Below are 10,825 nucleotides of genomic sequence, written 5' to 3'. Positions count from 1 at the left end.
ACGGACAGGGAGCCGTACAGAAAATGGGTCTCAGAAATGCCGTGTAATTAGACAAGAGTAGACACAGGTTTACCTGAGTAGACTTGCAGCTTACCCATTTGAGGGATGGAAAGTGACTTCTAAGAAAAAGAATATAAAAACATGAACACAGAATCAGCTATGACTGACTGAATATTTCAAGTGAGAAAAAGAAGCCCAATAAACTAAAACGTAAAAGCTGATAGATGTGATTGCAAACGACACTCTGTGGCAGGTGGTCAAAACTGTCTGACCCAATTTGAGCTGCCATAGCAACAAAGCCTAACCTATTCAGGTGCTCTCTCCTCTATGAGACAAGCTGGTACATAAACATAGTGTGAACAAATAAAAAATAAAAGCTGATAGATGTTAAAGATTACAAAATTTATAAATACAGTATCTCTTAAACTGCTTATCTCTACAACTCTTGTTTTTTACGTTTTTGGGGTGCATTGTCTTTGATAGCCTCTTTCTATGACAACAATTTCATAATTTTTACTAGAAAGACAAGTAAGTCTTATCCTCTAGCATGGTTGATTAAGATTTGTTTTTTATTATGAACAGTTGGATATGTGAAACATATGACTTCATGCACAGATATTACTCACTTTTGAAAGCCCACTATAGATTTTTTTCTCTCTCAATACAGAAATTCTGACCAGAAATCTATTTTGTGTGACTGCATTATTGAGTAGATTCCTAGCAGGAAAGAACTTCTGTTTGGACCAGGTGTTGGTGAGAACTGACTGCCCGGCTTATGATTTAACATGCCTGATGACTGGGAGAATTTTCTGTGGCTTAGCTTCTGACCCTGTACATTTCAAACCTTACATCTCTTCCACTGGCATACCTGGACCAAATGCCACAGGACACACGACCTCTGACCCTGCAGCTCCACGCTTCCACACAGGCTGAGCCAGCAAGTGAGTGATAAAAGTATTCCTGGGTGCTGTTTCTACCCTGGGAGGAGCTGACAAGAACGCAGCACAGCAGCAATGTGAAAACCTGAATATGTCCTACGAAAGCCCAAACAACATGAAACTCCCCCGTTAATGTTCCTTTAGGTGAATCCCCAAAGTGTTCGAAGCTGCGCTACTCACATGAACAAAGCAGAAGTCAGAAAGAAAGATGGCAGTACCCTTGACCAAGTGCAGTTAAAATATGGTACTTCTGCAAATTTCACAGAAGCAGATGTTGAGGGAGCACAACATGGGGCCCCCCTCTGCCCCCAACAAGTGAGGCCTTTGCAACTTCATTATGTTCACCGTGAATCCTCCTGCAACCCCACGGGACTGTGAACCTGGCTGATGGTCCGACGCACCTGCAGACTCCTGGGGAGCACAGGCTGTAAGTTCTCATCTCTGAGATGCTGACTCAGTAGTGGAAGGGGAGGTGGTGGCTTTGGAAGCAAAGTGGGATGGGGTAAGGTGGGTGTGGAGAAGGGTGGAAGGAGAGGACAGAGGGCACTCACTGAGCGCTCATTATCTTATCTTGAATAAAGGAAAAGAAATCATTACCTCCAGGGCTGGTCCTAGCAACCTGTGAACCTCGCATCACGTTTAGTCTCGTGATGTGTCAAGAAATGATTGCTAGGGCCAGCTTCTTCAAATTGCTATCACTGCCCTTCCACCACAAACACACATATCCTGCACTCCTTTGGCATTCCCATTCCGACCCTTTTAAAGAATGGGTGCATTCTCTCTCTCTCTCTCTCTCTCTCTCTCTCTCCCTCTCCCTCTTTCTCTCTTATACACACACACACACACACACACACACACACAACTCTTGCATCTTCCTTATCTAAGTTACCACCATTGAGGGGAAACAATGAGTCAGAGCTGAATCTATCGATGGGAATCTTGGACTGGCCTCTCCTGGAAACTGGAACTCTTCAGTCTTCTCCCTGTGTTCTAAAATGGAGGCAATTACACCTCCACTCGCCCCCAGCACAGACAGCTCAGGAGAGTGATCAAATCGGTGTGATCCATAGGGAGCTTCTCAATCTGAACAAGCCTTTATTTTGGCACTCCTGGAGGGTAAGAGACTTGATATTTATAACTATAACCTTGAGAAGCTGTTACAGAAACAGAGGAGTCCAAAAACAAACCCCAGAGTTTGCAGCTGGGGGATGGGAAAAAGGAAGCAGCTTTTAAGACGCCTTTGCATGCCTGGGGCTAGTTGCTAGTATCTTTGTTATGCAAAATGGGTTTGATACTTCCAAGGCCCAAGAAGATGAGAGGAGTCTTGCATTGTGGGATGTATGGAAGGAGCCTACAGAGCCTGCATAGGGTTCTGTGAATGATCAGAACTGGTTGCAACACCCACTGCGTCACAGGATGCAGTCAGGGATAGATAAGCAGCTGCGGACATTTTAGATGGGTCTCACGCTCTCTCTGGCTCTCTCGGTCTCGCGCTCTCCCTCTCTCTCTCACTCACTCTCTCTCTCACGCCCCCTCCATGCGGCTTGGTGAAGGTGCCTTCTCCATGCGAATTAAAGAAGCTGAGTTCTCCATGCAGTTTTGAGAGAGCTCTCCAGGCTGCTTTAAGAGTCTCTTGCCATGTGGTTTTGAGGAGAGGAGATCCACGCGGTTTGCAGGAAGAAGGCAGTTTGCAAGGAGGCTGAGAATCCAGGCGGTCCTGCATTGAGAGCTGGAGGGCACCACGGCGCAGAAAGGACCTCCCCAATCAGATTTGAGTGATTGGCAGCCACTGGTAAAGCTGAACTGTGCCTAAGAAGTAGGGAAACGGTGTTTCTGACTTCTAAGGCTTGTCTGGTTTGGTAGGGGTAGGCAGAACTATGTGTTTGTAGGTATTTTAAAGAACATTAGACTCAACAGCAGAAATCTGCAAATAATCTAAATCTATTTAACTATTAAATAAACAGTTATTTTTCTTCTCACTAAACTCTAGTACTGAGAGTTGTAATTCTGGTGGCGGGCAATTGGGCCCCTAACTAAATGGCCTGTGGGTTCTTTTTCAATCGTAGCAACCCAGGGGTTCTGTTACAATACCATTTGAATTATCAAATACCAATTAAATTCTATTTTTAAAACAGTAACAACCTCTGTCATGAAATCTGTCTCTTTCTTTCTTTTCCTTTTTTTATAAAAACTCTTCTGCTCCTACATAGGCAGGCTTCAGAACAGTTTTTGCCTTCATTCACAGTCTGCATTGTCCTTTACCATTCAGAAGCTCTGGCAAGCTTTTTTTCTTTTTAAATTTTTTAATGTTCTTTTTTTAAATATTTTATTTATTTATTTTTTGAAAGAGAAGAGAGGGAGAGGAACTTTAATGTGTGGTTGCCTCTTGTACGCTCCCAACCGGGGACCTGGCCTGCACCCCAGGCATGTGCCCTACTGGAAATCGAACCAGCGACCTTTTGGTTTGCAGACAGGCACTCAATCCACTGAGCCACGCCAGCCAGGGCCCTGGTGGGCTTTTTAACCTCTCTCAACTACTGTTGCCTGGTCTGTAAAACAGGGGCTGTTCATATCTATAGGGAAGGGCTGTCAGACTTAAGTGAGATAGTGTTTGTAAACTGCTTAGTGCAATGTAGCACTTTGCTGAATAAATCATAGCTATGGTGTTCACTATACTCCTATTTGTGCTTTCAGAATGAATAAGGAAGTCATGCAAACAAAAAGAAGACCCCAGAGTTGCTGAGGATACAGGAAGAGGACATTCTCCACCACTGTTTATAGGAAGATTGATAAAGACCTTTCACAAAGGATTTTGATAGTGCTTTCCAAAATTTAGATGACACAGCTAATTTCTAGGGATCTGTTACAAACTGATCTCAGCTCATTTGATGACACAACAGCTGTTAGGTTTTCCTGGTGAAATTCCAATGACTCAAATGAATCTAGGTAGATGATACAACTTAAAGTTTATAACTTAACTATGGGTTTCTGGTTAGAGAACTTCACATACTAACCAGCTGCCCTGTAGGTATGCACCTTGGGGGAGAGGGAGGAGGTGGGGATGTGCTGGTGACCCAGAGCAGGGGAGAACTTGTGTTTCTTGCATACAACTCACTCATAGGAGGAAGAAAGGGAAAACCAGAGCTGAGCATGTCCAGTAATGCTCCCCAATTCACAGGCTCGGGTAAGCTACTCCCTTCCTCGCCTGGCCTCTGCAGAAAACGTGAGGCACACAGAGACCAGGAGCGTCACAGCTACCCATGGAGAAGGCTTCGCCCTTAACAGTTACCTGTGGGCAGAATATTGTGGAAAGGGGGTCAAAGAGAACTGTCACAGTTCACTCCATCTACGCCTATTCTTTTACATTTATTGTTATAAAGATATTGTATTTGTGCATGTCACATAGTTGGAAAGGGGAGAGAAAAATGCATGAAAGTCAGTCATGTGACTCTCACTTCTATGTACAATGGAATAGCGTACAGCGGAAGATGCAATAATTTAAAAAATTGTTCTTATTGCAAAAAGTTTCAGAGGGCTGGATGAAGCAGTGGGGGGTGAAAAAGGGCCTGAATCTGCAGAAGGGAGAAATGCAGGAAGCTCAGCTGCTAATTGTTGGGCACTTTCTCCCAGGGGCTCCTCATCCGGCAAGGACCCATCCTTTACTCTCCGTCCCAGCTGTCTCATGGCGTGCACTTCTGGTGTAATTAAATGTTGATTTAATTGTGATTTTTATCTGTCTTTACCTTTAGACTACAAACTCCCTGCAGGCAGAGAGAGTTTAGTTAATTTGTTCCTTGTTGTATTCTTGACTTCCATAACCCTGCCTGGTACACAGTCGTGTTGAGTTGAATTTGGTGAGTTGAGTTGAGTTGAGTTGTATTGAAACTGCCTGCTTTCCAGCTCTTTCAGACTTCCTGGATTCCAGAGGCACCTTCCCCTCCCTTCTCCTCCAGGCCTTGTTTCCATAAGACTTGGTCAACAGCCTGAAACCCAAGCTCTTTTCTAACTAGAATTGCATTCTCTACATGGTGCTCTAATACCTCTAGGGCTTGAATGTGGGTGGGGCTGCCTGGGAACCTTATCTTCAACCCTCTAAACTCCCAGGCCACACCCGAGCCAACACCCCTAAGGCCCTCGGCCCTTGTCTCCCTAACCACAGAAAGTCCTGAGACTCTAACAGAAACACTTTAAGAATGCATACTCTGGGACCCTATCAGGTGTCCAGTTTCTGTTTAACTCAACCCATTTCACAATCTCTCCAAAGCCCTGCAGCCTCCTCAAGCCCACCTGCTCTTAAACAAAAAGCCAGACTTGTCTCATTCCTGGCCTCTGGGCCCACCTCCCCGATTCTACTGGGCCTGGACTTCCACCCCATCTAGGGATCCACAAAGCCGCCACCCTGAGGGAGCCTGTGCCCCACGAGTGAAGGAAATAAAAAAACGACATGATACCCATTGAAGTGTTCAATTTAGGGATAATTTAAAAGTATGTTTGTAATGTGGCTTGATGCCCTCAAAACTTTATTCCTGTGCATTTCAAGTCCCTCTTTCCTTTCCTTTCCAAGTACATATAAAGTACCAATACTGAAGCCAAGGAAACTGAGTTCTAGTCATAGTCCTGCTGCTGTGTGACCTTGGACCAGCAGTTTTCTGATGGGACTCTGACTCAGTTGTTTTGGGTTTTAGTCCTTGGACAACCCTAGTAGGGAATTTTATTTTCCTTGAGTACCCTGAGGCTATCAGGCTCACGAAAACTGACCCAGGAGGCCCACACTTCCATGACACTAGGGTATAAGCTCAATGCCACATGATTAAATTGCAATGAGAGGCATGCCTGAATTGGGTCCTACTTGCCCAGGCTCAAGTGACCAAGGAACCCACATCACTCGTGGAAAGGCTGTTTCGGTACCTGTAGAACTAGTGGTATGTGCTAAGGCCAGCGGCCCCAGCTCCAGGTCGCCCTCCTATTCCACCTCACTAGCTGTATGAGATACCCACCTTGAATAAATGACCTCACCTCTCAAGGTATCATTTTCTGAAATTGCTGTGGGGACAGTACATCTATGCCATGGATTTATTGTGAGGATTAAATGGACCATCAGGTGTTAGGTGCTTAGAACAACCTTGGGCACAGAGGAAGCCTCTGTAAGTACTAAGGGGGCAAAATTGCCAGGTATGGAGAGTCCAAAAACACTTTCTCTGGCTCAGACAGCTCACACCTCAGATTGGAACTGGGTCCTTCTGGGGGAGGGGGTGCATAAACACTAAGGAAGTGGGCTCAAATGCCTCCTTTCCAGGACTCAATAGCCACATGTTTTTACTGTCACACCAAGGTTTTGAACACTCAGGTTAATTCAGTTGATTAGGTGACACTTTCCTTTGTTTACATTTAGTCCCAGATTATACTCTGAGGCACCTGGGCGCAGGGGCTGGAGTTTGTTTTATTTTAAACCCCACTGTTCAGCATAATGCCTACAGTGTATTCCATACATATCTATTTCACAAATGCATGGGTTTCATTTTGGCTGTCCAAGTTTCCCTGGGCAGCAATCTAAAGCACATTATGGTTACACCTGCAGATAGCCCATCTTATTAACTACTTTCTTCCTAATTTCTCAGCGACTGACATTTTTCTGCTCTCTTTCTAGAATCTGGAAGCAATTTTCCAAAGTCCACTACTTAAAGGAGGCCCTTCCCCCCAGCCGTGTGTACCCTGGGGGAAGGAGCTTTCCTTTCCTCCTTATCAAATTGTTCTAGTTTTTTAAGGACAAACTACTGATAAATGTCTCTTCTCCCTCCCTCCTGCACTCCTTCCCTCCCTTCCTTCCTTTCTTCTTATTTAACAATCTACTTTAAACCTCAACCTAGAAATGGGAATTTCAAGCAAAACGTGGTAGATGTCTTTAGTTAAGGTCTTCAAAAGAGTTAAGGAAGTTGAAGAAATTGTCCTTCCCTGGCTGGTGTGGCACAGCGGGTTGAGCCCTGGCCTATAAACTGAAAGGTAGCCAGTTTGATTCCCAGTCAGGGCACATGCCTGGGTTATGGGCCAGGTCCCCAGTTGGGGGTGTGTGCAAGAGGCAACTGATCAATGTTTCTCTCATGCATCAATGTTTCTCTCTCTGTTTCTCCCTCCCTATAAATAAACAAACAAACAAAAAATAAATAAATAAACCCAATGGAGTTTCAAGCAGAAAGAATCATTAGGCTTATAAAAGTGCTCAATCCCAGCCCAGGGGCTTTTCTTTGTTGGCAGTTTGGTCCGTGAGCCTGTGAGCTCCCTGTGGGCAAGACCAACATCCTCCTCCTTGGATTCAGGACCCGATCCAGCACGCAGCTGGAAGAGCTCATAAAGGCTTATGAAGTGAGTTAAATTGGAACTTTCAATGAGTTAAATAAAGTCACAACAGCTCAGCTCAGTGAGGCACTCCATCAATGTTTCTTTAAGTGAAGCTGGTAAATGAAAGGCAGTAAGGCACAATGATTTGGGGTCCAGAATTTGAGGTTCAAATCCCAGCTTTTCTTGTGTCTTTCAGTGTGCCTGAAGCCTCCACTCTGCAGAGGACCTGTTTCACAGGATTGTTATGAGAATGGCTTGAAATCATGCATGTGAAATCTACGTTAGAAACTAATAAGATGTATTCAACATTACCTCAGGCCAGAAAGCATTCTGGGGCTTTTGCAATTAAACCTCCCACAACCTGAAAAGGAAGTTGCATTTTCTTTTTTGGTTTTCTATTTGTTTGTTTTACAACTAACGCATACCATATTTTATTTACTTGATTGGAAGCCTTCTTATGGTACATAAAATGTTTTGTGTAGCTGATCTTGGCTTTGTTCAAACTGACTTCAATTAGTTATATTTTGGGTTTCTATGATGAAGAACACTTAATTGCTGCTGGGTACATTCACATAAAATCTTATTTTTAATTTCTTCTCTAGTAATTCTTTCTTGAATTCTTAGCTCCACATAGGGCCAGTATCCTAAGGTCATAAGGATTAGTCCCCCTACTCCGACATCACATAATCTATTTCTCCTTTCCCCTGCCAGTGCTTCTGCCCCTTAACCATGAGATCAAGTGGGTACTTACAGGCCTGCCCTCAGGGAGGTGCTTTTAACCACCCCACTTACAGATGAAGATGTGGAAGAATAGAGAGGTTAAGTAGAGTCCCTAAGTTCACACAGCTTGTGAGTGGTGGTGCCAGGACTCACACAGAGCCCATGGTCTTGACAATTAAGAGCTGTGGAGTACTAGTAAGTACTCAGTAAAGGTTTGCTATTATTGTTGTTATTGCTATTGTGTGTTCAAGGAGCAGAGAAACCTGAGTTCCCCCCGCTGCTCCACAACAGAGCAGGAACCATACAGCATTCAGACCTAGGCCACCGTGGCTTCTTTCTCGGCTGCCTTCTCCGAGGCCTGTCCTGGGCAGCCACGCCCAGTGTTCTCACCACACCCTGGTGCTCTTGCCACCCCAGAAGTTCTGGCCACACCCTGCTGCTCCCGGAAGGTAAACAGGGACACTGGAGAAGGGCTGCATTGTTGCGCCTGCAGTCTTGGCCCTGGAGGCCCAGTGCTTTGGCTTATAAATGCCACGAATCAATAAACAGAGCAAAAGTCAGATCTGAGGCCCTCTTGAACTTCAGCTGACCTCAACTCCAAGCCAGTTCATCATGGAGATCAAGGCCCAGGGAGCTGACTCCAGGACAGAACACTTCCGCATGGCGTCTAGTCAACTACCTGGAAGGAGGGAGTTTTTGTAGGTAGAAGGTGAGTTGAGAGGGCTATCCTGATCTCCAGGGGGAGACAGAAGTAGGCCACTGTCACCCAGAGTGAAGTAACCCACCCTGGTGTCAACAAAGCAATAGCGAGAGAGGGAAGGAATTCTTCTCCACAGAGTGCTGGCCTGCACGAATAAGCTTAATCACAGCAGCCGACATTCAGTGAGTGCCCCCAAGTGCCCAGCACCGTGCTCAAAGCTATACACAAGTTAAGTCATTGGCTGTGCTCCATGGCTTTCTGGGGTGGGTTTTACTACCTTCGCTTTACCCACAGGAAAACCGTGGTACAGAGATAATTAACCTGCACCGGGGGCTACTCAGCCCATACAAGGCAGAACTAGAATCTGAAGCCAGGCAATCTTCATTAGTCCCTCCCTCTCTGTTTTTCCTCTCATTTAATATTGAATCGTATTTCTTATACTAATGTATACTCAGAAAAGGGATCACTGGGGGAGGGGATGAGGGTGCTCCAAAGCCTGCTAGGGTCCCACAGTGTAGCTGAGGAATGGATAGCGTGTTGGAGGAACATGCATTGCCAGGCAACCAACTCTGTTGTTGCTCTGGGTGTGAGAGGCCCCATGATAAATACATACATACATACATATTAGGCCCTTCACCCCATCTTTATTGTGGAGTATTACAAGTGTGGAGGGAGGATCTGGAGACAACTCATGGAGCTGTTCTCCTCCTCCCGCCACTGTGAAAGATACAAATTCTGCCAAACTTGGTCTCCTACATTTCTGTCTGTGGTGCAGGTTGAAGTTTGGTCTTCTGGGTTGCTCCTCCAAACTAATTTCCTGTGAAGGATGTGACAAAGGTCTCTAGAGAGAAAACACCTCAGCACAAGTTCCAAAGGGACAATGCAGTGAGTCTAGCAGGGGCCCCATAACCTTGTGAACCAGGTAAGAGGACTGATCTAGTCTGGATGTTATGCTTTCTGAGCATGGTAAGAAAAATCCGTGCCTCTGATGGCCCTGTGGTTTATCTGGAATCAGGAAGTGCTGCTATCAGCTGGGCCCTAGGCAAGTTCATTGGGATCATGCTTATCAATACCCATTGCAGGTCCTCCAAGAAATGTACTGGATCATTCACTTGATTATTTCCATAAGTTGGATAAATCCCTTGATTAGTACACTACAAATGCCTCAAGAATATACACAAAGTTTTAAGATCAGGGCTTTTCCTAAGGAAGGTCAGGAGTTCTGGATCTCAGTAGCCAAAGCATCTGTGGTTCTGAGGGAACCCAGAAAATGTGGACTATGAGCGCCCTCTACTGAGAAGGGGACCAAAAAATGTGGGGCCTTGAGTTCAGAGCTACGTGTTTTTTGAGGGTTCTTAGAACATCACCTGTTCCTCTTAGTTGGCTCTTCCAGGACTGGGTTGCATAAGAGTAGTTCAAAGTAACATGACTTAGTGGTGAAGAGGGTGAACTGTAGAGCCAGACTGCCTGGGTTCAAATCCTGTCTCTGCCACTGCTGTGTGACTTTGGATAGGTCATTAAGCCTCTCTGTGCCTCACCTTCCTCATCTGTAATATTAGGATGATAATATTAGAACCTATCACATAGAGCAGTTATAAGACATAAATGAAGCAACATATCAAGCACTGAGAAATAAATGAGTATGCGTAAATAAGTATTATAATGGTTAATTATAATTACCTAATTATATGTGTTGATTACTGCTATTATTAATGCCAGCATCATTATTATTAATAAAATCTAAGAAAAATCTTCCTTTCTCTCTCTCAACTTTAAGGGTCACACAGGACCATCAAAAATCCTAACAACTTGGGAGTCGTTAACAGGTAGATACCACTAGGAGGGGGCAGGATGTAAATGACAATTTATGTAAAATATATCCCCCATCCCACCCCTCAGTAAATCTTCAATTACTGTCAATCATCCACACTTTGGCATGTATCACAGGGACATGTTATTCTAAGCAGCAAAGGAAAGAAAGTAATTGTTAGTGACATTTCAACAATAAAGATTTCTCAAAGGAAAAAGGTAGAATAATTCTCTCTGAGCCAGACACCTCCAAAGTTTGTTGGGTCTGTTGGCTTTCTATGATTGCAAAGTAAGAAACATAAGAAGCAGCAGGCTGTCTTTT

General features: G+C 44.7%; 1 non-coding gene across 1 annotated transcript; it reads left to right on the top strand.

The window, feature by feature from the left end:
- The first annotated feature begins 234 nt into the window (after window positions 1-234).
- Window positions 235-359, top strand: LOC150020245 (small nucleolar RNA SNORA28). The gene has a single exon (XR_016509542.1). It is a non-coding gene; the product is annotated as a small nucleolar RNA SNORA28 (small nucleolar RNA).
- Window positions 360-10,825: the final 10,466 nt, after the last annotated feature.

The sequence above is a fragment of the Furipterus horrens genome, unplaced genomic scaffold (assembly GCF_987537825.1).
Source record: "Furipterus horrens unplaced genomic scaffold, mFurHor1.1.pri manual_scaffold_2, whole genome shotgun sequence".
NCBI lineage: Eukaryota > Metazoa > Chordata > Mammalia > Chiroptera > Furipteridae > Furipterus > Furipterus horrens.
This window is presented reverse-complemented; position numbering and strand designations above follow the sequence as displayed.